Source organism: Protopterus annectens, chromosome 8.part1 (genome assembly GCF_019279795.1).
Source record: "Protopterus annectens isolate FY-2018-M chromosome 8.part1, PAN1.0, whole genome shotgun sequence".
Taxonomy (NCBI): Eukaryota; Metazoa; Chordata; order Ceratodontiformes; family Protopteridae; genus Protopterus; species Protopterus annectens.
The window spans coordinates 496261939-496288718 of record NC_056742.1 but is presented as its reverse complement, the minus strand read 5'-3'; the positions used below and the strand labels follow the sequence as shown (position 1 = coordinate 496288718).

General features: G+C 36.4%; 1 long non-coding RNA gene across 1 annotated transcript in view; it reads right to left on the bottom strand.

Annotated features, from left to right (window-relative positions):
* LOC122810090 overlaps positions 1-26358 on the bottom strand; it is a 34893-nt gene extending 8535 nt beyond the window's left edge. The window contains exon 1 of the long non-coding RNA XR_006366056.1: positions 26287-26358. This is a non-coding gene — a long non-coding RNA (uncharacterized LOC122810090). The remainder of the gene's footprint in view (positions 1-26286) is intronic.
* Positions 26359-26780: the final 422 nt, after the last annotated feature.

The window sequence follows — 26780 nt, the reverse complement described above, 5'->3', positions numbered from 1 at the left end:
AGTAACAGGGGTAGGGCATAAAAAGGAAGCCCCCCCCCACACAGATTTGAACTGTCAGACCTCCAGGATGTCCTCAACTTCTGAATGGGCCCCAGCCTTATGGAATTAGTCTGGGGGTTATGGAGTTGGCCAGTAGACCCAGCAATGGATATGGGACACTTGGTAGGGAGCTGTAGAACGATGCAGGAGGGAGAAATAAATCCTCCAAAAACTGCAGTTTCATTATTTTTGTACACCCCCCCCCATCTTTGTTTTCCTTGACAGGTGGTGCAGGGCTACCTGGTGCAGGTGATGCGGGACTACCTGGTGCAGGTAGTGTGGGGCCACCTGGTGCAGGGCTACCTGGTGCAGGTGATGCGGGGCTACCTGGTGCAGGTGATGTGGGGCCACCTGGTGCAGGTAGAGCAGGAGGTGTGTGGAAAGTCTCTAGCAGACTGGGAACCAGGTGTGCTGGGTACCTGCTGCAGTGGTTCTATTGGTTTTGCTGCTGCCACTTGTGGGGGACAACAGGCTGGCTTGGAGTGGATGGTCCAGGTATCTGTGCTGTTTCCTACAACAGAAACAGAAACGGAGAAACAAAAAAAATGTAGGGGCAAAGACAGTAGGGGAGAGACATACAAACATAATGAAACCCCATTCTTAATTATTTCATCAACTTCAGTGAAGGAAAATAACATTTTAATAATAGGTCCTACACAGTTATTTTAACTATTTTATTTACAAATTGATTGGCTGAACTCATTTACAGTTAAAATCATGCCATGACAAGAGTATATTTTTTTCAGTGGGAGGGATTGAACCCACTTCCATTTGAGCAATCTCATTGCACAGAGACTTAACATGATGACACACTTCTCTATAGTTATACAGGGGTTGGCATGTAGAATCAAAATTTTAACTTCACAGTCATATTAATTCCAGTATAATGCAGTACTGACAGATACTTTCTTGCTGTATAAATGTTATTTACCTTTATTTCTAATTGTTACCTGCTGTTATACTAAGAGACACATCTCTCACAACCTCAGCTACACCTATCCTGGCTCTGTCTTAGCCAGTCTCGTCTGTCCCTATGGATCCTGATGTTCTTTTCAATCTCTGCGAGGGCTGGAGATAATGAGAGAGCAAAATGACAAGGTGTCTGGCGCCATGCTCTGGCAAGGTGCACAGATGGATAAAGTATGTTGCACTTAACGCACAGAGGGGGTAATCATGTGTTAATTTCAGCCTCCCATTGGCCAAGAAAGCCATTATAGTGGTGAGGGCATTGTCCTTGTGAGTGCAATGTCAGAAGCAATGATGACAGCTTTGGCCAACTATTCCAGGCATCAGCCTTATACTGTGACCCCGTACAGCCCTCCTGCAGGAGCATCCACTTGTACTGCTTATGGACAATGTCCAGAAAAATCTTGGATACCTCCTCACACCAGCTCTGTGATCTAAAGGACAACTACCCTAACCTTCCCCAACAATACTTATCTCACCCTCGAAGATCTCAGAACAAAAATGACAGGCAATTGGTGCCAGTCGACTTCTCATGTTTTTATGGATTCACAAAATGACACGCAATGATGGGCACCTCATTTGCACAACGGATGGGCAAATAAAAAAACTGGCACTGTATTATTATTATTATTATTATGTTATTATATTATCACCATCATTATTATTAATTATTATTAATAAGTATTACTACTATTATTATTATTATTATTATCATCATTATATTATTATCACCATCATTATTAATTATTAATAAGTATTACTGTTATTTGTTTGTGTCTTTAGGCTTTTCTCGATTAGGGGTCGCCGCAGTGGAACTCCGGCTTGCTAATTATTGGTAATTGATTTTTACGTGCCAAGTTACCAGCCCTGATGCAAAACCTTCAATGAAGGTACGCCCATTCACGCATGTCTCCACGCAGAAGACGCTCTAGCTGTGAATTATTATTATCATCATCATTATTATTAGTTATTATTATTAAATAAGTATTACTATTGTTAATCATTATTATTATCATCATTATTATATTATCACCATCATTATTAAATTATTATTATTAATAAGTATTTCTATTGCTATTAATTATTACTGTTATATTATTATCACCATCATTAATTATTATTATTATTAATAAGTATTACTATTATTATTAATTATTATCATCATTATCATCATATTATCACCATCATTATTAGTTACTATTATAAGTATTACTATTATTATTTATTATTATTATTGTTATCATAATTATATCACCATCATTAATTATTAATTATTATTGTTATTATTATCATTATTATTATCATTATTATTATTATTATTATTAGTTGTTATTATTATTATTAATTATTATTATTATCATTATTATTATTGTTGTTATTATTATTATTATTGTTATTGTTATTATTATTATTATTATTATTATTGTTATTATTATTATTATTATTATTATGGTTCCAATGGCAGTTTAAGTTGTGAAACATGCCAAGCCTCCATCCCTCTGTTTGCTGCTGAGGATAAATGCTCAGCAGCAACTCCGTCATTAGTTGGTTAAAGACAGCATGGCCACTGATGTCAACGTTCCCGCTACAGACTGTCAAACACCACCCCTGAAAATGTTGATACAATGGACAACATGTGGAACACTTAACAACAGCTTAATGACGCCCTTAATTAGGAAAGTAACAGCAAGTTTAACATGTCACATTACTGTTATAAAATGTTCTGTTGATCAATTGATATTATTCTGTGTAATTTACCATGGATATAATTTTAAAAATATTGCCAGCACATGAATATGTGACAGATCCTTTCAATGTGGAACTGCAAGGACCATGGCTCTTTAAAACCTAAACTTGAAAAATATTACTCATAATGAGATACACTTGAGAGGTATGAGAATGTTAATTTCCCAGCCCCTATGATGTGGACCTGCAATGTGTGCAGAGCTTAGTGCAGGTGCTCAGGTGTGTGCACGGCATTGTGTAGAAGTCAGCACGATGTTTATCAGGTTTCAGAAACAATAATGATATGAGCCCAAATTAGCGTACTCACTGTTCCCAGAGGGGGTAAATTTACATGGTGAAAGTGCAACTGAAGCCACAGATCATCATATGGCTACTGAAGATGAAAATGTTCGAATACAGACGTCTCCTACTGCAAGCACTTGTTGCTACATAATACACTATCTGCTTCACTAAGGTATGCTGTTTTTTATACGTACAAGCAGGTAGGTTTTTGTGTGGTATTTACTGTAAGGCCTAAAACTGTGCCTCATGTTTTTCCTCAGTGTACCTAGATGTATTGGCCAAAGCCCTCTGATGGGGTACATTGCAAATGTACCAGCTGTAGGAAAATGCAGTCACACTGGTGTGGGTTACATCAATGTTAAGGTGTGTTATACAGCATTGTAATGTCATGTACCTTAGACATATGTGATTACAGTTTAATCATTTTTATCAGGGTGGTACTGAAGGATAATCATGCTTGTTAAGTTTATGCAATCATGCCTAACATTCAGATACAAGATTGTTTTGTAGATACACATATTTTACTGTCAGGACCAACTAAAGTGTAGCAGCTGGACTCTTGTAAGCCACAGCTGCTAATTCCAATGTCTTCCATACCAACAGAGAGATATTGAAGAAACCAGTACAGAAATTGACATCCACCCACAAATCCAAGTTTACAAAGGCAGAAAATAAGATGTTACTAGAGGCCCTTTGTCTCCATGGTAAGAGCTCTAATTCCATCTTCCTTGATCCAACCTTTTGTGACAGAGCCTGGCATGAAGCTGTCACCAATGTCAGGTGGGTGGTCAGCACCTAAATTATGACATGGTCTGATACTGAGTGTCCAGTGTGATCCATACTACCCCCCCCCCCAGAGAGCAAAGGCCTTGGTATGGGAATGGAAGGTAACAGGCAGTGGGCTGTCTACTCAACCAGCCCTTAGAGGGTGAAAGGCAGTTGGCTGTCTACTGAACCACCCCTTAGAGGGTGACAGGTGGTGGGCCATGTACTTAACCACCCCTTAGAGGGCAAGAGGCAGTGGGCTGACTACTGAACTACCCCTTATGGAGATGTAGGGTTCTTGGCCTCACCTAACAGCAGTATCACCTCAACAGAATTCCACAGTGTGATGCTATATGTTGGGACAGAGAAGGATCGGCCCCTGGGATTGTCCACTGATGATGACCCTGGTATTTAGTATTACCACTATCTGTCTTATTTTTACCTGTTAGTCACACTACAGAGTATAAAACACCTGTCTCACTTGTGTCATACAGGTACATCTGGCATCCATGTGCAAAATCTATCTGCACTAGGTATGACATGGTTACACTCCAATAACATGTATGTTTATAGCTATACTGATAGTAGTTGCATGTGCGGTTTTGTTGCTGGGTCGTACTTGCAGTAGATATGTTTTCTTTTAGTGCTTGTGCCATTTTGTTGCTGGTTTGTACTTACACTAGATATATTTTTTTGGTTTTTTTTTTTCATGGGGTCATACAATAGATATGTTTTCTTTTGGTGCATGTGCTGTTTTGTTGCTGGGTCGTACTTACACTAGATAAGTTTTCTTTTGGTGCATGTGCCATTTACCACTAGATATGTTTTCTGTTGGTGCTTGTGCTGTTTTGTTGCAGTAGATATGTTTTCTTTTAGTGCTTGTGCCATTTTGTTGCTGGTTTGTACTTACACTAGAGATGTTTTCATTTGGTACTTGTGCCATTTTGTTGCTGGTTTGTACTTACACTAGATAAGTTTTCTTTTGGTGCACGTGCCATTTACTTGCTGAGTCATACTTACACTAGATATGTTTTCTTTTGGTACATGTGCCATTTACTTGCTGGGTTGTACTTAAAATTGATATGTTTTCTTTTGGTGCATATGCCATTTTGTTGCTGGGTCGTACTTACACTAGATAAGTTTTCTTTTGGTGCATGTGCCATTTACTTGCTGGGTCGTACTTACACTAGATATGTTTTCTGTTGGTGCTTGTGCCGTTTTGTTGCTGGGTTGTACTTACAATAGATATGTTTTCTTTTGGTGCTTGTACCATTTTGTTTCTGGGTCGTACTTACACTACAGATGTTTTCTTTTGGTGCATGTGCCGTTTTGTTGCTGGGTCATACTTACACTAGAGATGTTTTCTTTTGGTGCTTGACCTTTTTGTTGCTGGGTCATATTTACACTAGAGATGTTTTCTTTTGGTGCTTGACCATTTTGTTGCTGGGTCGTACTTACACTAGATATGTTTTCTTTTGGTACTTGTGCAGTTTTGTTGCTGGGTCGTACTTATACTAGATATGTTTTCTTTTGAGTTCATGTGCCATTTTTTTGCTGGGTCATACTTACACTAGATATATTTTCTTTTGGTGCTTGTGCCATTTTGTTATTGTGTCATACTTACACTAGATATGTTTTCTTTTGGTGCTTGTGCCATTTTGTTGCTGGGCCGTACTTACACTAGATATGTTTCCTTTTGGTACTTGTGCCATTTTGTTGCTGGTTTGTACTTACACTACAGATGTTTTCATTTGGTACTTGTGCCATTTTGTTGCTGGTTTGTACTTACACTAGAGATGTTTTCTTTTGGTACTTGTGCCATTTTGTTGCTGGTTTGTACTTACACTAGATATATATTTTTTGGTGCAAGTACCATTTTTTGCTGGGTCATACATACAATAGGTATGTCTTCTTTTGGTGCATGTGCCATTTTGTTGCTGGTTTGTACTTACACTAGATATGTTTTCTTTTGGTGCTTGTGCCATTTTGTTGCTGGGCTGTACTTACACTAGATATGTTTTCTTTTGGTACTTGCGCCATTTTGTTGCTGGTTTGTACTTACACTAGATATGTTTTCTTTTGGTGCTTGTGCCGTTTAGTTGCTGGGTTGTACTTAAAACAGATATGTTTTCTTTTGGTGCTTGTGCGGTTTTGTTGCTGGGTCATACTTACACTACAGATGTTTTCTTTTGGTGCTTGTGCCATTTTGTTGCTGGGTTGTGCTTACACTAGATATGTTTTTTTTTGGTGCATGTGCCATTTTGTTGCTGGGTTGTACTTACACTACAGATGTTTTCTTTTGGTGCTTGTGCTGTTTTGTTGCTGAGTTGTACTTACAATTGATATTTCTTTTGGTGCTTGTGCCATTTTGTCGCTGGGTCATACTTACACTAGAGATGTTTTCTTTTGGTGCATATGCCATTTTGTTGCTGGGTCGTGCTTACACTAGATATGTTTTTTTTTGGTGCATGTGCCATTTTGTTGCTGGGTCGTACTTACACTAGAGATGTTTTCTTTTGGTGCTTGTGCCGTTTTGTTGCTGGGTTGTACTTACAACAGATATGTTTTCTTTTGGTGCTTGTGCCATTTTATTGCTGGGTCGTACTTACACTAGATATATATTTTTTGGTGCATGTGCCGTTTTGTTGCTGGGTCGTACTTACTCTAGAGATGGTTTCTTTTGGTGCTTGACCATTTTGTTGCTGGGTTGTACTTACTCTAGAGATGGTTTCTTTTGGTGCTTGGCCGTTTTGTTGCTGGGTCATACTTACTCTAGAGATGGTTTCTTTTGGTGTGTTCATAGGTTAAACTTTGTCTGCTTGCAGCACAGCAGAACTATTCCTGTCTGGTGTTGTAGGATCATTGTTCTCTTATGCTGGCGAGAATGGTGGGGATCAGCTGACAGTCAGTGAATGCAGAGTGTTTGTTGGACATAAAGAGCATGACCCCCACATTCCATCCTCAAACTATGGACACAGTCTCTATTCCTCTGCATAAGCAGGACACACTGCCATCTGAGAGTGGACATGTTGATGGTGGCACTATAGTTCAGGGAAGTGCATTGGTCTTCATTAGAAACTTACCTGAATCTGTCTCTAGCAGTCGTGGGTGGGAAAGTTCATACAGGAGGTGTTGGTAAGGATGCTTACTGGAGGCATGGTTACCAATCTCCCCCTCAGGTTTATGTGTCAGTAGCTTCCACCTAATGTATGTGCAGGGCTATTGTTTAAGGAGAGGTGAATTCTACTAGACCGTGGGCAGAAGTTGTGAGGGTGATCCAGCCTGTGGATGTTGACTTATGGTAGTGAATGAATCATATGTGTTACTTATGGGATAGAAATGAACCATAAATTGGAACACACAGGGTCTGCTATAGCTCATTTGTCAGGGGCAAGGGGATGTCCTTTCAGTAAATCAACTTTGACAACATTGGATGATAGCTAACCTGGCTGTAGATTAATGCGAACCTGATGACATTGGACGCTAGTGGACCTGACTGTAGATGAGGCAGATCCTGCTCCTGCAGTGCTTACACATCCATTGCTACTATTATGGATCTGTCGACCTCCAAGAGAGGCTGTCCCAATGGTTCAGATCATTGTTATGTTGGCACATCCTCCAGCATATATTGGTTACACTCAGGCAGCACACTGACCTTAAGGTCATGGGACAGCCAATGCAATTCCTGGCACAGCCATCTCCCATGTAGAGTGGTTTGTACAGGAAGCTGAACCTTCTGTCCAGCATGCCCTGGATCTGTCCACTGCTGCACCATTTGCTGAGGCTGTGTGCCTACAGACACACACACACACACACACACACACACACACACACACACACACACACACACACACACACACAACACTTGCCACACTTCCACTGACCCTCATACCAATTGTGATATCTCCTCTAAAAGCAGTTTTTATTTTTAGACACCTCTGTGGTCCCACTCACACACTTTCCTGTGAAAGACATGCACTCCTGCACTCCCTTCCCCACCTGTGCAAATCATGATTACTATGTCTTTTCCTGTATACATTGCTACTTGGGTTGCCTATGTCTGATGCACAGCATGGCTAGCCTTAAGCAAAGGCTGGTGTTTCTGCATGCATTGTGTTTACTCTATGAATCTGCTTAGTACTTGTATAGTTATGTTGTAAAGCTATGTGCAAACTGTTGCCTCTTTGCTAGTGCCACGGTGTAGTGCACCCGCCTTCATATGGCATGGTCATCCCCTCCTGATGGCTCCTCTTATGACCCCTCATCTGTCTCAGCTGCCATTGCATGTGTCACTGAGAACTGCTGGCCCTGCAAGCGTCCACCCTGCTGTAACTGTTTCAAAACTATAATACTGTGTAACACTAACACAGCACATGCTGTAAGTATTTTTGCACTCATGGTGAGATCTTACTGCAAAGTACCACCAGGTGCTTCTAGGAAGTAAAAAAGTAACTTCAACAGCCTAGACGCACATTCTATGACATTTCTGGTTTGTGGAAAGGAATGCCCGTAACAGTATTCTGTTTAGTTATGATAATTGTCATATTGGTACATCCTCCAATAGATATTGGTTACAGGGCATAATCAATCCTCACAAAACACTGATAGAGGTCACAAGTGTGTCATATGTGAGAATTATGATATCTGCATAACTGGCCTGCGGACACATTGTAGATGTACATTGTACACTACAGACCACCTGTGCAGACACATTGTAGATGTACATTGTACACTACAGACCACCTGTGCAGACACGTTGTAGATGTACATTGTACACTACAGACCACCTATGCAGACACATTGTAGATGTACATTTTACACTACAGACCACCTGTGCGGACACATTGTAGATGTACATTTTACACTACAGACCACCTGTGCGGACACATTGTAGATGTACATTGTACACTACAGACCACCTGTGCAGACACATTGTAGATGTACATTGTACACTACAGACCACCTGTGCAGACACATTGTAGATGTACATTGTACACTGCAGACCACCTGTGCAGACACATTGTAGATGTACATTGTACACTACAGACCACCTGTGCAGACACATTGTAGATGTACATTGTACACTGCAGACCACCTGTGCAGACACATTGTAGATGTACATTGTACACTACAGACCACCTGTGCAGACACATTGTAGATGTACATTGTACACTACAGACCACCTGTGCAGACACATTGTAGATGTACATTGTACACTACAGACCACCTGTGCAGACACATTGTACATATACATTGTTCACTACAGACCACCTGTGCAGACACATTGTAGATGTACATTGTACCCTACAGACCACCTGTGCAGACACATTGTAGATGCACCCTGTACACTACAGACCACCTGTCCAGACACATTGTAGATGTACACTGTAGACTACAGACCATCTGTGCAGACATGTTGTAGATGTACACTGTAGACTACAGACCACCTGTGCAGACACATTGTAGATGTACACTGTAGACTACAGACCACCTGTGCAGTCACACTGTAGATGTACACTGTACACTACAGACCACCTGTGCAGACACATTGTAGATGTACATTGTACACTACAGACCACCTGTGCAGACACATTGTAGATGCACATTGTACACTACAGACCACCTGTGCAGACACATTGTAGATGTACATTGTACATTACAGACCACCTGTGCAGACACATTGTAGCTGTACAGTGTACACTACAGACCACCTGTGCAGACACATTGTATATGTACATTGTACACTACACACCACCTGGCAGTTTTGGAATGATACCCTTTGTGGTTCAAATACTGCATTCTTAGTTCCCAATCGGGCCTTTATTTCTATATAGGTACAGTCTATGGCCCCCAGTACTTTAAGGAAATGGGCTATAGCATAGAATTTTCACATTGTGTTTGTTCTCCCCACTGGGGTGTATGGAAACTGCATAAGATCCTGTGCAAAAAGACAGAGACCATGTCTAAACAAACTAATTAGAGAACTGGTCAAATCTGCCAAAGCAAACTATGAGGAAATGATAACCTCCCAAGTAAAGGATAACCATAAAGCTTTTTTTTAAATTATGTTTGTAACCTCACAGGAAATGCTCAGCAATGTGCTGAGGTAATCATGAATGGCAACACTTACACCCAGTGTGAAACTATAGCAAACCTGCTCACTGACAAGTTCAGTTCAAACTTCTCCCACCCATCACTTCATAGCATGCTCAAAGAAATACCGGCAATTACGAGGGGAACAGGTCCTTATTGCACTCGCTAAAGCCAAAAACACAGCCTCCATGGGTCCTGAATGCACTCACTAAAATCAAAAACACAGCCTCCATGGGTCATGACAACATTCCAGGATGCTTCTTAAATAGTTTAAAACAGAATTTATCAGGGCCACTAGAAACCATATTTAACCACAGCCTCCGGATGGGGTTTGTCTCAGAGGAAAGGAGGACTGCAGCAATTGTGCCTCTGCACAAGGGAGACTCATCAACTGACCCAGGGAACTGCAGACCCATAAGCTTGACCAGTTTTATCTGCAAGGCCATGGAGAGACTTATCGTGGACCTGATCATTAATGACACAGAAACTCTCCAAGCACTGGAACAGACCCAATTTGGCTTTGTCAAAGGGAGGTCTTGTTAACTCAATCTGGTTGATTTCTTTGAGAAAGTCAACAGGACCATGGATGAGGGTAAAATGGTACACACTGCTTATCTAGACCTGGTGAAAAGTTTTGACAGATAAACTTACTGAGTTAGGTAGAACCCCCTACACTGTCAGATGGATAGGCAACTGGCTCACTGATAGGACATGTTGTCCAGATAGGTGAATCCACTTCCAATAAGAAGCCTGCTACTAGTGATATCCTACATGGTTCAGTATCAGGACCCCTCCTGTTTGGTATATACTTCTCTGAAGTGAAGGCCAATGTTGGGAGCCTCTCAATCATCATGTTCACCAATGACTGTAAGCTGAGAGCAATCACCAAATTGCCAAATGATGGTGACATCCTACAAAGAGGCCTACAAATGACAAACAACTGGTGCCAAAACCATGGTTTGAGACTAAATGCAAAATATGCATAATCATACCCTTTGGTAAATCAGATATCCCTGCAAATTATAATATTGATAGCACACCCCTAAAAGTAGACCCAGTGGTAAGGGACCTTGGAACAAAGATAGATAGTAACCTAAACTTTGACTACCAGGTGGCTATAGTAGTGAGGAAATCCTTCTGTGTGTCTCAACTTATAAGTAAAGGCATGGCATAAAGTTCAAAGGAAGTCATAGTGCCATTGTACTTGGTCCTCATCAGGCCCATAATCGTGTACAATGCTCCCTTCTGCATGCATCTAACCAGGCACTTATACCAAATGGGGTGGCCCCTGAGGTTTCTCACTAAAAAAATACAAAGTGTAAGACACTTGTCTTATACAGACTGACTAAAGACCCTGTCCCTTTACTCCATCTGATATCATTTATTGAGAGGTGACCCGTGTCTTATACAGACTGACTAAAGACCCTGTCCATTTACTCCATCTCATATAATTTATTGAGAGGTGACGTGTGTTATACAGACTGACTAAAGACCCTGTCCCTTTACTCCATCTCATATCATTTATTGAGAGGTGACACGCGTCTTATACAGACTGACTAAAGACCCTGTCCATTTACTCCATCTCATATCATTTATTGAGAGGTGACACGTGTCTTATACAGACTGACTAAAGACCCTGTCCCTTTACTCCATCTCATATCATTTATTGAGAGGTGACATGTGTCTTAGACTGACTAAAGACCTTATCCCTTTACTCCATCTCATATCATTTATTGAGAGGGGACACGTGTCTTATACAGATTGACTAAAGACCCTATCCCTTTACTCTATCTCACATCATTTATTGAGAGGGGACGTATTCCTAACCTAAAAGGCATTCTCTGATACAGCCCTGATGAAAATGTTACATATTCACAAGAAACATTATACTAGAGTTAAACGTTCCATGGATCTGAACCTTATTTGTGACTCTAACAGAACGTGCTGCAGAGACAGATTCATATCCAAGGGCTACCTTGTCTATGGAATAAGCTTCCCATCTTAATAAAACAAAGCCCATACCTCACTCTCTTAAAAAAAATTGAATAAATGGATAGGCAACAGTAAATTCACTCTTGGAGTACTGCACATGTCCATCATGGACAGAGGCAGTCTGTAAAATGAGTCAGGATTCCAACACCCAAGGACTCACTACCCTGATACCACCCCATCCCATATCAGGGGAATTAAGATATAATCCTGCCATAGCCTGTGTTTTATTGGCTAGGCCTGTAAAGGCTGTTGCACCATTATCCTAGTAATCACCTATGAACCTATGAATGTGCTGAAGTATACATAGAGTAACGGGTGGAGTATTCATGAGGCATATGCCTGAGATACCCCCCCCCCACTGTGGCCCCAGTGTGTTGCTGTAGCTAGTATATATAAAGGCACACATGCCTATGTACCTACTGGGAAGGGTACTGCTTGACACGAAGGGGCTACAGATGAGGCTGACATGCCTGATGTGTGGTACTGGTCCATTATGTCAGTGTCATAGAGGGCAAAAAATGTTAAGCACAGTCAGAAGACCTGATGTCTCTGAGGATGATGTCACTCACAGTCAGTTATAACAGCTATTACAAGAGCTTCTTGCAGCTGCAAGTTTATAATAGCTGTGGCAATCGCTAACATTCAGTAGCTTGCACTGCCCGAACATGAGTATCTGCCATGTGTGACTCTAAGGCAGGTGCAGTGTTGCTGTGTGACACTTGAATGGTTCTGAATCACTCTGCCATGTCTTTTGCCTCATTATTGTACCCATCAGTTCATTATGCAGTCATCAGCATACAGCAGGGCTGGCTATGGCATTACAACTGGCCACAATGTGCATGTCAGTTCTTTGAATTACACACACTGTGAGTGACCGCTCATCACACACATTTGCTCATAGAGAAGAGTTGAATGTTTATTAATTCCAGCATGTGTTTTTCAAACAGTGCAGAATTTCATCCCTATGTGTATATTTCATATTTCTGCCAGGCACAGATATACCGTATTGTGATTACGACATGGAGAATAAGAATATGTAGTTTAACATTTTGTAAACTAACGGAAACCGTATGCTGCAGGATCAAATGAAATTCTGTATTCAGTTTTTTCACTTCTGATAATAGGCTTTGTTCTCTATTTTGTATTTTACTTTTATTTCTGTCCTTTAACTCTTTATCTCATTATTTTTTTGTTGTTATAATACCACGTAGAAACTTTGCCATGTAAATATGCTTTCACTGAATCTCATAGTCTAAGAACTGTTGTATTTCTATTAGAAACAATGCCTTAAAATCTTTTAGCATTGTTATATAGAGTGGCAGTCTATTAAAAGAAGCAATTTTTTTCTATACTGTGTAAGTAATTGCACTGTGATCTAATAAACGGCATGCTATCATGTACACAGTTTCTATTTTAGAAACCAAGCTATTTAAAATATATACCCTATCAATTTTTGACTGCATACTGAATTTGTAAGAGTAAAATAAAGAATTTGATTTAGAAAACTTATAAACATCCAAAAGATTAAGTAAGTCAATAGACTTTACTAAAACCTTAGCTGATGCTGAAACTCTAGGTTTGTTAATTGCACTAGCAGTATTTTCTTTATGTATACAGTTAAACTCTCTTATCATTATTATATCCCCCTTCATATTCGATGTTAAAGTTTCACATACTTCCTAGAGTATCTTGTTCAAATTCCTGGAATCCAGGGCACATTTGCCAAGGTTAAGATTCGTTTTTAATATTCAGTAATGAGCATACGCATCATACCTGTAGCATCAACACTGTATGATTCAATAACACTAGGCATTACAATCAATTTCTATTTAAAACTACAATACCACCTCTCTTTTTTTAAAGCTAGAACTTGCTATTTCTGTACATTACTTTGTATTTAATCTATTAATATGATCCTGCAATAAATACGTTTCTTATAAAAAGTCCCATGTGTTTAATGCATTTTTAACAAACTACCTATCTTATCGCTACGGTTGAAGCAATTTACATTTACATTTAAAGAAACATATTTTAGCAAAGGCATCTCATATCGATGACGTACACATTGCCATTCTTGTTTACTATTCTGTTATCTTCACAGTAACCTAGATCCTTAGAAAAATGGTTACATGAAAACAAAAGGAAAACTATAACCTTAAAGTTCATTTTATTTGACACAGACACAAACATCAAAGAGTTAACGCCGTTAAAGATAACTAAACTATACGTAATCCATTTCCTTTCTATTGAACGTAAGGGTCTTAGTTTGTAAAGCAATCCCATTCAAATCACCTTTCTAATTCTCTTTTACCCAATTTCACCCATGTATGTTAGTTACCCTTACCTTAAATATGCAGATCACTATATGTGTTGTCAAGTAACTATTTTATACAGGTTATTTTAAGTATATTGTAAAAAAAAATCTGGAAGTACAATCACCAGAAAAAGTCTGTCTGATTCTTATTATCATGTTTTAACTTGTATCCATTTAAAGAAATGTTTATTATGTTTATTTATAATGTTTATTTTTTAGGTTCATGAATGGGTGTATCCATTTAAAGAAATGTTTATTATGTTTATTTATAATGTTTATTTTATAGGTTCATGAATGGGCGTACCCATTTAAGGAAATGTTTATTATGTTTATTTATAATGTTTATTTTATAGGTTCATGAATGGGCATACCCATTTAAAGATATGTTTATTATGTTTATTTATAATGTTTATTTTATAGGTTCATGAATGGGCGTATCCTTTTAAAGAAATGTTTATTATGTTTATTTATAATGTTTATTTTATAGGTTCATGAATGGGCATATCCATTTAAAGAAATGTTTATTATGTTTATTTATAATGTTTATTTTATAGGTTCATGAATGGGCGTACCCATTTAAAGATATGTTTATTATGTTTATTTATAATGTTTATTTTATAGGTTCATGAATGGGCGTACCCATTTAAAGATATGTTTATTATGTTTATTTATAATGTTTATTTTATAGGTTTATGAATGGGCGTATCCTTTTAAAGAAATGTTTATTATGTTTATTTATAATGTTTATTTTATAGGTTCATGAATGGGCGTATCCATTTAAAGAAATGTTTATTATGTTTATTTATAATGTTTATTTTATAGGTTCATGAATGGACGTACCCATTTAAAGATATGTTTATTATGTTTATTTATAATGTTTATTTTATAGGTTCATGAATGGGCGTACCCATTTAAAGATATGTTTATTATGTTTATTTATAATGTTTATTTTATAGGTTCATGAATGGGCGTACCCATTTAAAGATATGTTTATTATGTTTATTTATAATGTTTATGTTTTAGGTTCATGGGCGTATCCTTTTAAAGAAATGTTTATTATGTTTATTTATAATGTTTATTTTATAGGTTCATGAATGGGCGTACCCATTTAAAGAAATGTTTATTATGTTTATTTATAATGTTTATTTTATAGGTTCATGAATGGGCGTACCCATTTAAAGAAATGTTTATTATGTTTATTTATAATGTTTATTTTATAGGTTCATGAATGGGCGTATCCATTTAAAGAAATGTTTATTATGTTTATTTATAATGTTTATTTTATAGGTTCATGAATGGGCATATCCATTTAAAGAAATGTTTATTATGTTTATTTATAATGTTTATTTTATAGGTTCATGAATGGACGTACCCATTTAAAGATATGTTTATTATGTTTATTTATAATGTTTATATTTTAGGTTCATGAATGGGCGTATCCTTTTAAAGAAATGTTTATTATGTTTATTTATAATGTTTATTTTATAGGTTCATGAATGGGCGTACCCATTTAAAGAAATGTTTATTATGTTTATTTATAATGTTTATTTTATAGGTTCATGAATGGGCGTACCCATTTAAAGAAATGTTTATTATGTTTATTTATAATGTTTATTTTATAGGTTCATGAATGGGCGTATCCATTTAAAGAAATGTTTATTATGTTTATTTATAATGTTTATTTTATAGGTTCATGAATGGGCATATCCATTTAAAGAAATGTTTATTATGTTTATTTATAATGTTTATTTTATAGGTTCATGAATGGACGTACCCATTTAAAGATATGTTTATTATGTTTATTTATAATATTTATTTTATAGGTTCATGAATGGGCGTACCCATTTAAAGATATGTTTACTATGTTTATTTATAATGTTTATTTTATAGGTTCATGAATGGGCGTACCCATTTAAAGATATGTTTATTATGTTTATTTATAATGTTTATGTTTTAGGTTCATGAATGAGCGTATCCTTTTAAAGAAATGTTTATTATGTTTATTTATAATGTTTATTTTATAGGTTCATGAATGGGCGTACCCATTTAAAGAAATGTTTATTATGTTTATTTATAATGTTTATTTTATAGGTTCATGAATGGGCGTACCCATTTAAAGAAATGTTTATTATGTTTATTTATAATGTTTATTTTATAGGTTCATGAATGGGCGTATCCATTTAAAGAAATGTTTATTATGTTTATTTATAATGTTTATTTTATAGGTTCATGAATGGGCGTACCCATTTAAGGAAATGTTTATTATGTTTATTTATAATGTTTATTTCATAGGTTCATGAATGGGCGTACCCATTTAAAGATATGTTTATTATGTTTATTTATAATGTTTATTTTATAGGTTCATGAATGGGCGTATCCTTTTAAAGAAATGTTTATTATGTTTATTTATAATGTTTATTTTATAGGTTCATGAATGGGCGTATCCATTTAAAGAAATGTTTATTATGTTTATTTATAATGTTTATTTTATAGGCTCATGAATGGGCGTACCCATTTAAAGAAATGTTTATTATGTTTATTTATAATGTTTATTTTATAGGTTCATGAATGGGCGTACCCATTTAAAGATATGTTTATTATGTTTATTTATAATGTTTATTTTATAGGTTCATGAATGGGCGTATCCTTTTAAAGAAATGTTTATTATGTTTATTTATAATGTTTATTTTATAGGTTCATGAATGGGCGTATCCATTTAAAGAAATGTTTATTATGTTTATTTATAATGTTTATTTTATAGGTTCATGAATGGGCGTACCCATTTAAAGATATGTTTATTATGTTTATTTATAATGTTTATTTTATAGGTTCATGAATGGGTGTATCCATTTAAAGAAATGTTTATTATGTTTATTTATAATGTTTATTTTATAGGTTCATGAATGGGCGTACCCATTTAAAGATATGTTTATTATGTTTATTTATAATGTTTATTTTATAGGTTCATGAATGGGCGTATCCATTTAAAGAAATGTTTATTATGTTTATTTATAATGTTTATGTTTTAGGTTCATGAATGGGCGTATCCTTTTAAAGAAATGTTTATTATGTTTATTTATAATGTTTATTTTATAGGTTCATGAATGGGCGCACCTTCGTTGAAGATTGTACGTCAGGGCTGGCAACTCGGTACATAAAAATCTACTGCTAATCATTAGCAGACCAGAGTTCCGCTGTGGTGACCCCTAAACGGGAAAATCCAAAAGATACAACATGTAGTTACCACATATACAATCAAGCAGTCTATTGAACAGACTGTCTCACTTTTCCAAAAGCCCCACAGCACTGCCTATGCAATCAACCCACTCAGAGTCACACGCTAGGCAGACGAGTGGGATAGGTATCAAACACTGGACCTCGGTAGCTGACAGTTTCAATCCACAACACCAACCATCAGGCCTCACTCTCCTCAGCACTCACATCATTAACTTTTTGAAGACTGTGCGGGTTTCCCAGTCAGTCATATGCCACCTGCTGTGACATCCACAAGCCCCAACAACCACTATTAATGTGAATTTAAAGGTACCAATATAACAATCTTTCAATAACCCTATCTGAATGCTCAAAGCCAATATATACCCTCTTCATCTAATATGTGTCAGTATTGTACAGCAAAAATGTGTTTCAGTTTCATCTCCCCACATCATATAGTAGTTTGTTTCCACTTAAATGTATGTTTAGTCTTTTAGTCTCTTATATTCATAGGTAGTCACCAGGCATGCAGTCAAGGAGACCATCCAAGAGACCATCCCAGCCTCAAACCCTTGACTCAGAATCACATAGAAGGCAAATGAAGGCTGTGTGACTCAAACCCTGGACTACAAGAAACAGGTTGCCATCAGTTCATGATTTCAGTCCACTGTATTAACGGCCAGGCTTCAAACTCTACTGAACACTCATATTATTAATTTTCTTAAGAAAGTTTAAATTCCATAAGTAATATCATATTCCATTTACTCTGTTATAATTTTTATTTTACTTGTGAATACTTTGTTGACCAGGATAGTCCAAGTAGGTTTGTGGCCTCTTTTTGGGGGAGACACAGGGGGTACTTATAGTACTAGAATAAATTTGGCAAGGGTGTCAGGGAACATCCCCTACCTGTCATTGTTGAGAGTGGGAACCATTTTGCAGAAGCACTTCCTTTTTCCATTCTAGGCACAGAGGTGTCCTGGAGAAACAGGGAGGCAGATGGAGAGAGAAGGAGATGATGGAGAGTGAAAGAAATGAAAGAGAAAGCAAATGTTGAGACTGGAAAACGTGTAGGAGTCTGAGGAAATGTTTCAAAGAAACCTGTTTGATGGAGATGAGTCAGCAAATGATGGATATATAATTACAGCCCTCCAGTCAGGACGGTTGAGGGATGATTTACTTAAAGGAATGGTGGAGCAGTGTGAGCCTGAAAATGAAGGAGATGTTTCCTGGGGGGACATTATGGAGAAAATGCAAAAGCAGGATGCAGAGACAATCCTGAAGGATAGTGGTGAGATAGAAAACATATGCAGAGAAAATAAAAGAAAGCAAAAGTGGAGTAGCAAATAAGAAAGCAGAAGAAAATGAAAAAAAATGGAAGTACGTGGTAAGGATTCAACGTAAAGAAGACAAAGACATAGACAGGTATGAAGTGTGGACAATTTAATAGCTTGTTTGGGTATAAAAGCACATGAGGTAAGACCATTTATTCTTATTAACAAAGAGACATTTTGTGACATTATATTTGAGACTGTTTTTTTTCCGATAGAAAATTTTCTTAGAGAATATGAAAAAAGAAAGACTGTAACCCATGGAATCTTAATGTGATAAAAGCATTTAACAGGGAAACAAAAAAGAAGATTTATGTAACAGACGTAGAAAGAGACTTTGAAAGAACACTTGAAAGCTTTATATAAAGTAGTACTGGACATTGCAAAAGTTTGACAAAAGGGGTTTCTGGACTGGTGACTGTGATTGTAATATTGTGTTAAACATACAAAGAGAAATAAATTATACATATCCAAAGCATGATAAATGTGGAGGGGAGTAGAAGGGTTGTAAAATACTGGGGACAGCCGAAAACATTTTTTTTTTGGAAAAAAGAAGGACTTTTGATAAGTAACCATGAAAAAAGAAAAGGTTACATTTGTGGGGAAATGGGACATGATGCAAAAAATGTGAATCGAAATGTTACAAATGTAACAAAGTTGGACATTTATGGATAGATTACAAAAAAAAAAGAAAATAACAGAAAAGGAAACAAAATAAAAAGAACAGAATGAAGAAAGAAAAGAACATTTAGAAGTAGAAAAAGAAGAAAAATTAGATGAGAAAAATAATAAGGAGGACATAAAAGAAGGTTCAGGAAGAAGTGATGAAGAAGACAAATTGGGAGGTAGTGAAAGGAAAAAGAATTCTGTTGGTAAAAGGGTAACAGACAGAAAAAGAAAATTTAAAGGGATAAATATAAAAGAAAAAAGAAAGGGAATGGATGAAAAAGAATATAGACAGCTAAAGACCGAGGCTTGGCGTAATGGTCAAGGTGTTTGACTCACAGACACAAGGCACAGTGCTTGTCACCTGTACAAAGGAAACTGATTAGGCTTAGAATTCCTATTAAGAAAGCTGCCCTAGTAATTACCTATGAACTTATAAAACCATGAATCTAAGGAAAATGGAAATGTTTAGAGCGCTTTCTGGAAATGTGAATAGTACTAAGAATGCAGTAATACAAACAGGAATGTAATACATGTGATGTAGATATAATTATATCAGAAGACACGAGTTTTAACAAAAGAAGAAAGATTATGAACAGAAAAACTGTTGCCAGGAAAGATAATTAGGACTTTGGGAAATGAGAGATGTTCTTGAATAGTCTATTCTATAGAAACTCAGTAAAGACATAGTAGATGTAACTTTAACAAAAATGGGAAGATTAAACATTGTAGATTTAAAATGGAAAGAACAAGAATATAGAATTATAACATTATATGTTAACACTAACTGTAAAGAAAGGGAAATTATTTCATCAGATTTTAGACTATGTAGTGATAAATATGAATATTATAATAACAGGAGACTTTAACTGTGATTTAAGAGGCAAGTATAAAAAGAAAGAAATATATAAGAAAAGTGTTAAAAGTTATAAAATGTGGTAAGTAAAAACTTTGGGACAAAAATTTATGGGCTTACAAAAGGGGTATATGCAGAACCAAAGTAGATTATTTTATAGTATCAGAAGGTTTACTTATATGAAAAGAGGAGGTAGTTGAAAGAGGACTTTCTGATCTTGTGATATGGCTAGTAATAAAAGAAAACAAGATATATATAAAAATAGGTAAATGAATAAAGAAGGATAAATTTACAAATAGGTAAAAGAATGAAAAAAAACAAATGAGACAGCATGGACTGAAGAAGGAAAGCGATTAGTAATACAGTTATGGAAAGATCATATTCCTACGGGAACACTTTATAAAAACTGGTCTGAATGGGGAATGATATTCAAGGAAAAATATAAAAACGTTTTTACAGTGGCGATATATGTGAGAAAAATACAGAAACACAAAATATAAAAGAACATACAACAATGCATTGGTAGATTTAGAACATAATGTTACAAAGTACTTTATATACAAAAAGAAGTCTTCCACAGAGACTAATGATTTCCCAAGTGCAAAAAGTAAAATTGAAACAAATAAACCTGGAAGTGAGGCACAGCCAAGAGTAAATGTTTAATATAAAGTATAATATAAAAAAACAAATGGCAAGTTCTTTCATGCCCTCTTAACGGAGCTTCATCAGACCAAGAACCATTTAAAAACATGCATGTAAAAAATAAAATGTCATCAAACTTCCCATCTCAAACCTCCATTCATAAAAAAAACAAAAGATAGAAAATCACGTGATCACAGATTGATGTTGTCACTAAACTAATTCATAAAAATCTAAACCAAGATCATCTGAACAGACTCCTAGATTTTAATATAGGTTTTAAAGCTTTCTCTTCTCAGTCTTATTCACAGACTCTCCCATCTGTATGTCAGGAAACAACATCTTGATGACCATAAACTTAAAACTATGATCCCAATCCTTATCCATAATATGCCTCACCAACGCATTTCTCTCATCGCTGATGTAAATGCTATACAGATGTTCCCTAATCTGCTCCTTGAGCAAGCAATTTACTTTCCTTAAATACAAGGACCTACAATGATTGCATAATGCCAAATAATCTAGAGCTCTCATATTACAATCGGCATCAACCTTAAATCATGCCTAAAACCAGTTTCTGGATGTAAAAAGAAACCATTGTCATCAAAATAGCTGCAATACCTGCAGCTTAAACAAGGGAGAGTATCTATAGCCTCCACAGACCTAATACTATTGACATTATGCTGTGTAGAACATAAAAGTCTTTTCAAAGACTTCTTATTCTTAAACCGGAAATGGGGTGTATCTCTCACCAGCTATTTAATTTTATCATCGGTTAATAAAATAGGCCAATTCTTTCTTACAATCCCACAAACTTTCTCAACATTGCTGGTATAAACCAGGGGGACAGAAACCGGTCATTTATTGACCATATCAACTCTATCTTCTCTCTCTGCAGGGATAGAAGAATGAGGTCTAGCCCATCCGGATCTCAACCCTTCAACATTTCATTGATCTCTTTTTATAACCCCTCTACAAAAATTCAAGTTAAATCATCAGAAAACTAGCACCATTGTTGTTTAATCTTGAGAATCTCATACCGTATTCCTTTTAAAATGTTTCTATAGATGTACCCTGGGTGCATGCTGTCTTTAGATAGCAACCCATTCCTATGACAGAGTTTCCTAAAAAGCCAGTTTTGAATGTCAAATCAACTTTCCTACTAACCTTAAAATCCAGGAACTCCACTGAGTTCATGGAGTATTGAAAAGTAAATTTTAGGTAATTCATGGTATCATGCAAATATCTGATGAATTCTTATAGGGAACTTAAGGTCCATCCACAGCATATATATATATATATGTCATCCATAAACCTCTTATAAAATTTAATATATGATGAAAACTGCTCAGCATTCAACACATTACTGTATTCCCATTGGGCTAGGACCATATTTGTATAACTATTAGCACAAGAAGTGCCCATAGCTATGCCAAACTTCTGCAAATAATAACACCATTCAAATGTCAACACACTGTTTTCTAAAATAAGTTCCAAAAACAGACAAATCAATATGTTTGTTGACAAATTGACTACTGGATGTTAAATGCAGCCTAACTGATTCTATTCCCTTTAAACTGGGAATGACTATAAACAGAGAGACAATGTCCAAATTTACCATATAGCAATGCTCCAGTACAAAATTCTCATTGGTATACTTATGAAGATCTTATAAAAATGCTTAGTGTCTCTCAAAACAGTCACAGACTTGTCTAATACAGGCCTATGTTGATTCTCAAATATAGAAAAAGGCTCAATAAGCCATCCTTTACTCATCACTATGGGTCGGAGGGGTGGTCTAAACAAATCCTTATGAATCTTAGATAACCACTGAAAAATGGGTATCAGGGGGAACTCAATAGTAAGATATTCTGAGAATTCCAGTGTGATTAATCACACCAATAATTGACCCAATATCCATTTTCATGATTTGGCTATAAATATCAGAACATTTCTTTGATCACTATCTTATAAAATTATTAATCCAACATGACTACTGCACCCCCTTTATCTGCCGGCAGTAGAATAATCAAAGAGTCATTCTGTAAAGCAGTCAGTTCTTCTTGTTTATCCCTAGTAAGGTTACAAAATCATTTATCCTGTCTAGCTCCATTTAGACTTGTATGTAAATCATTCTCACAGGTTCAACAAAAGGTTTCCAAAAGTGGATGCCAAACTGGCATGAACACGCTTGGCTTCCTGAAAACATTTACATTGGTATTCTCAGGAAAAGTAGTCTTTAGCATAACACCTCTAACAAAAAGTCTCAAATCTCTAATAGTGTCACTTACTTCAGTCTTCTGAGTGGGAATGAAAGATAGGACCCTCTGTAATACAGAGACCTCTAAATCAGATAACCTTTCTGCACCGGTCTGCTCCTTCAGTATCAGAAATTTGTTTATTGTCTTTCTTAGTCATGAGAACACTTCCTGTCCCCTTCCTCTTTGGTTTATACCTTCATAAGAGTGGAATCCTTCATCAGAAATGGTTTCCTTCCTTTTTGGATGCTATACTATTATCCTAAGAGTTTCCACTGTGGATGATCCTAGCGTCTCCCTGTTTCATTACTGCTGATGCATCCACTGTGGTTTGTTGCACATTTTACTGCCTAACATCACAGCTCTCTCCATTGTAACTAACACTGTTTGGACCTGTACTGCTCCTAGCAATATATTAGCCTGCAAGCAATTACTTTTCTCCAAGTAATTGCACACTGTAGTGTGAAAAATTCCAGTATAATCACAAACAATAAGGTACTAGTAGAAATTAGACTACTGATGCTACCCCTCTACATAATATAAACTAACCTTCCTTCTATTTCAGAATCATTCAAAAATCTAAAGTCAAAGAACTGCTTGGGAAATGAAATGCCTCCTATGATTCTGATCACCATAGCATGCATTGTATGAGTCTAATTCCAGGTAGCCGAATCCTTTATAAGCCATTAGCTCAAACATATAATGTGCTACTCATGTCACAAATCATCCCTTGCAGCTTTAAACACACACTGATCAAACTAATAGCTAAAGTTTGTAACCCAAACATTGCAAATGACTTCCATTCAATCACAAACATATGTCCACTTCTCAAAATATTGGAAAAATTATTTACATACAAATTCTGAAGTATCTCCAAGAATATACAACCAAATAGGCATCATGTATTCTACCCAGTTACACCACATTCACAGCAATTTACATATTAACTGATGAAATACATAAGCAAATGGATGGATGAAAACTGACAAGTGCAACATTTATGGATTTGAAAAGAGCTTTTGACTGTTGTACATGATATCACACTTTTCCAACAGCTAACTACATGTGACTTCTTCTCTGAAATCATACAACTACTTGCAAACTATCTAACAGAATCTCCAGGTTTGTAGCCACAAAGTCTGGTCCAACAGTAGCATAACTCTGAAGGGTGTCCATCAGGGATCTGTGCTTGTGCCACTATTATTTTTCATGTTTTTAAATGATCTCATTTGGGATCTGTCTTGTATAAGGTGTGTTTTAATGCACAAGACAGTCATAACTTCAAAAGTCAGAAAATGGCCTTGCTAATTTATTCCAGGAAGATTGCATATCAAAATGGAAATAGTCAGCAAAAAATATGCTAACTATAAACACAAACAAGACAGCGGTAAAGATGTCTGGGTCCCCAAAGAGATTAACTAAGACTAAGAATATAATTATCAGGGGCCCATGTGGAACATCTCTGTCCCAAAGCAAGCATCAGACACCTGGGAAAACTTCTTGATGAATATTTTACATTTTATACATAAAACCAAAGCAGACAAAGAGTTAAAACCATTAAAGGTGTTGTACAAAATGTTCCTTCATCTTACCACGGAGGACAGAGGAGCTACAAATATAGAACTTCTACCACTCAGACTTGATTATGGATTACTTGTTATTTGTCTCCTCCCCCAAACAACACAAAGCTAAAACAGGCAACTGGAAACAATATGCATGTTTATCAATCTGCATGACAACACAGAACATCACTGTGTTACTCAAAAGTGATCGGAATTGTTACTGGTCGCCGCTTGTCTTCTAAACATTTCAACATTTAAGGTACTGCATGAAAGTTACTGCCCCACTGTTGAGGAACAGAGTTCTGCTCAGTAGCTGTACTTATAACTAAGGAAACAAGAAGGTACACCCCTGCTCAGACACCTTTTATGCTTTATATGAGTAAATATGGGGGGGGGGGTTCACTTTATGGTTAAGATTTTCACCTCCTCGACACAGGGTACAGTATTTGATTCTGACTTTGGGTTACTGGCTATGCTTAAAATGTTCCTTCAGGGTAATTATCTTAGTATTCAGCTATGAACCAATGAACGCATGAAAACAGCCCTCACTAAAATAGCACCAACTTCTTGGAACAGCCTACTTCAGAATATAAGGAAGGAATATAGACAAATAAATACTTTAAATACTTTTAGTGAAAAGATGAAGGCTAGACTGACAGAAGTTAACAAATGCAAATGTTTGATTAATAACAGGTAGATCTGGATACCATTAAAAACATATCCAAGCATACCTGTATATAGCTAAATAATATATATGTGTGTGTGTATGTGTATATGTGTGTGTGTGTGTGTGTATAAAACACTGAATGACTAATAAAAGTGAATCACAAAACATTTGCAAATTTCTTTCCCACTAAAAAGTCTGTATCAGTAAACCCCGGCTATAAAACCAAGATCAGATGCTGTTTTGGTAGTGGTACTGTTTGAGAAAGGGTTTTTAGTAACGTAATGTGTAGGGTTAGAGTTAGGGGCAGGGGTGAGTTTAAGGTTAGCACACACAAGCAAGGTAGTACAGTGGACCCCCTGCACCACATTACTCATGTATGTTATCCTTATCCCTGACCCTAACCCTACACACTATGTTACTAAAACCCTCACTCCTGACATTACTACTACACAAAACAAAAGGACACACAATACAGAGAACACATAACATGCACAGCACTGACTCTGTTCCCTTACCAAATGCTTCCTCCAACACTAACCCGCAAACACTTGTATGTTTACAACTGCTATAACACCGTCTTGTGCATCTTCACAGCCACCACCTTTTCATTTAAAGATTAATTTTCCTGCACACTCCTGCTTACCTACACTATATAAAAGTAATTTCAATCACATGTGAGTCATACAAATAAGAATTCACTCATTTGTGCAGCCTTTCTTATTTGGTTGAAAAGTTTTTGTGGATGTAAAAGAGGATTTAACCTTTTGAACTGCAACCCTATAAAGATGCACGTACTCCAAGTAACAACTTTGTTGAAACTCAAACTCTTTTTAGCATAACATAGTACAGTATATATTAATATGTTATATTTATTAAAATTATGCCTTTAATTCTTACCTGGAAAAGATCCCGGATAAAATGTTTTGCTCTAGTAACTAATAACTCATCACCTGATGAGGAACAGGCTGTAAGAAAAACATAAGGGGAAAAAACTTTAAAGTTTGAGTAATCACCCTTCCCAAACAGCCTGCAAATGTTCTATAGTCAAGTAAAAGCAAAATGGCATTCAGATCTCACCAGATAGACTGGATCTCTATTTTCAAAAGAATTATACCATTTGCAAATATTGTTGGTGTATTTTTGCCAGTTGAATCATTTCACAGAAATCGTAAAGAGCCCACATTCAGAAAGATTACAGGAGCTACAAAAACTAATCTACATGCATGGTATAATAAAGCAATGGGAATTCTTTATCTTGTTGTACGCAATGTAAATCATGTTATTAGCAAAATAAAATTGAAGGCTCACATTCATGACCTCCATCTGTTTCTAAATCATATGGGGTCAGAGTCACGGCCTCTGATGATCCCAAGAATATAACCGACTCTGTG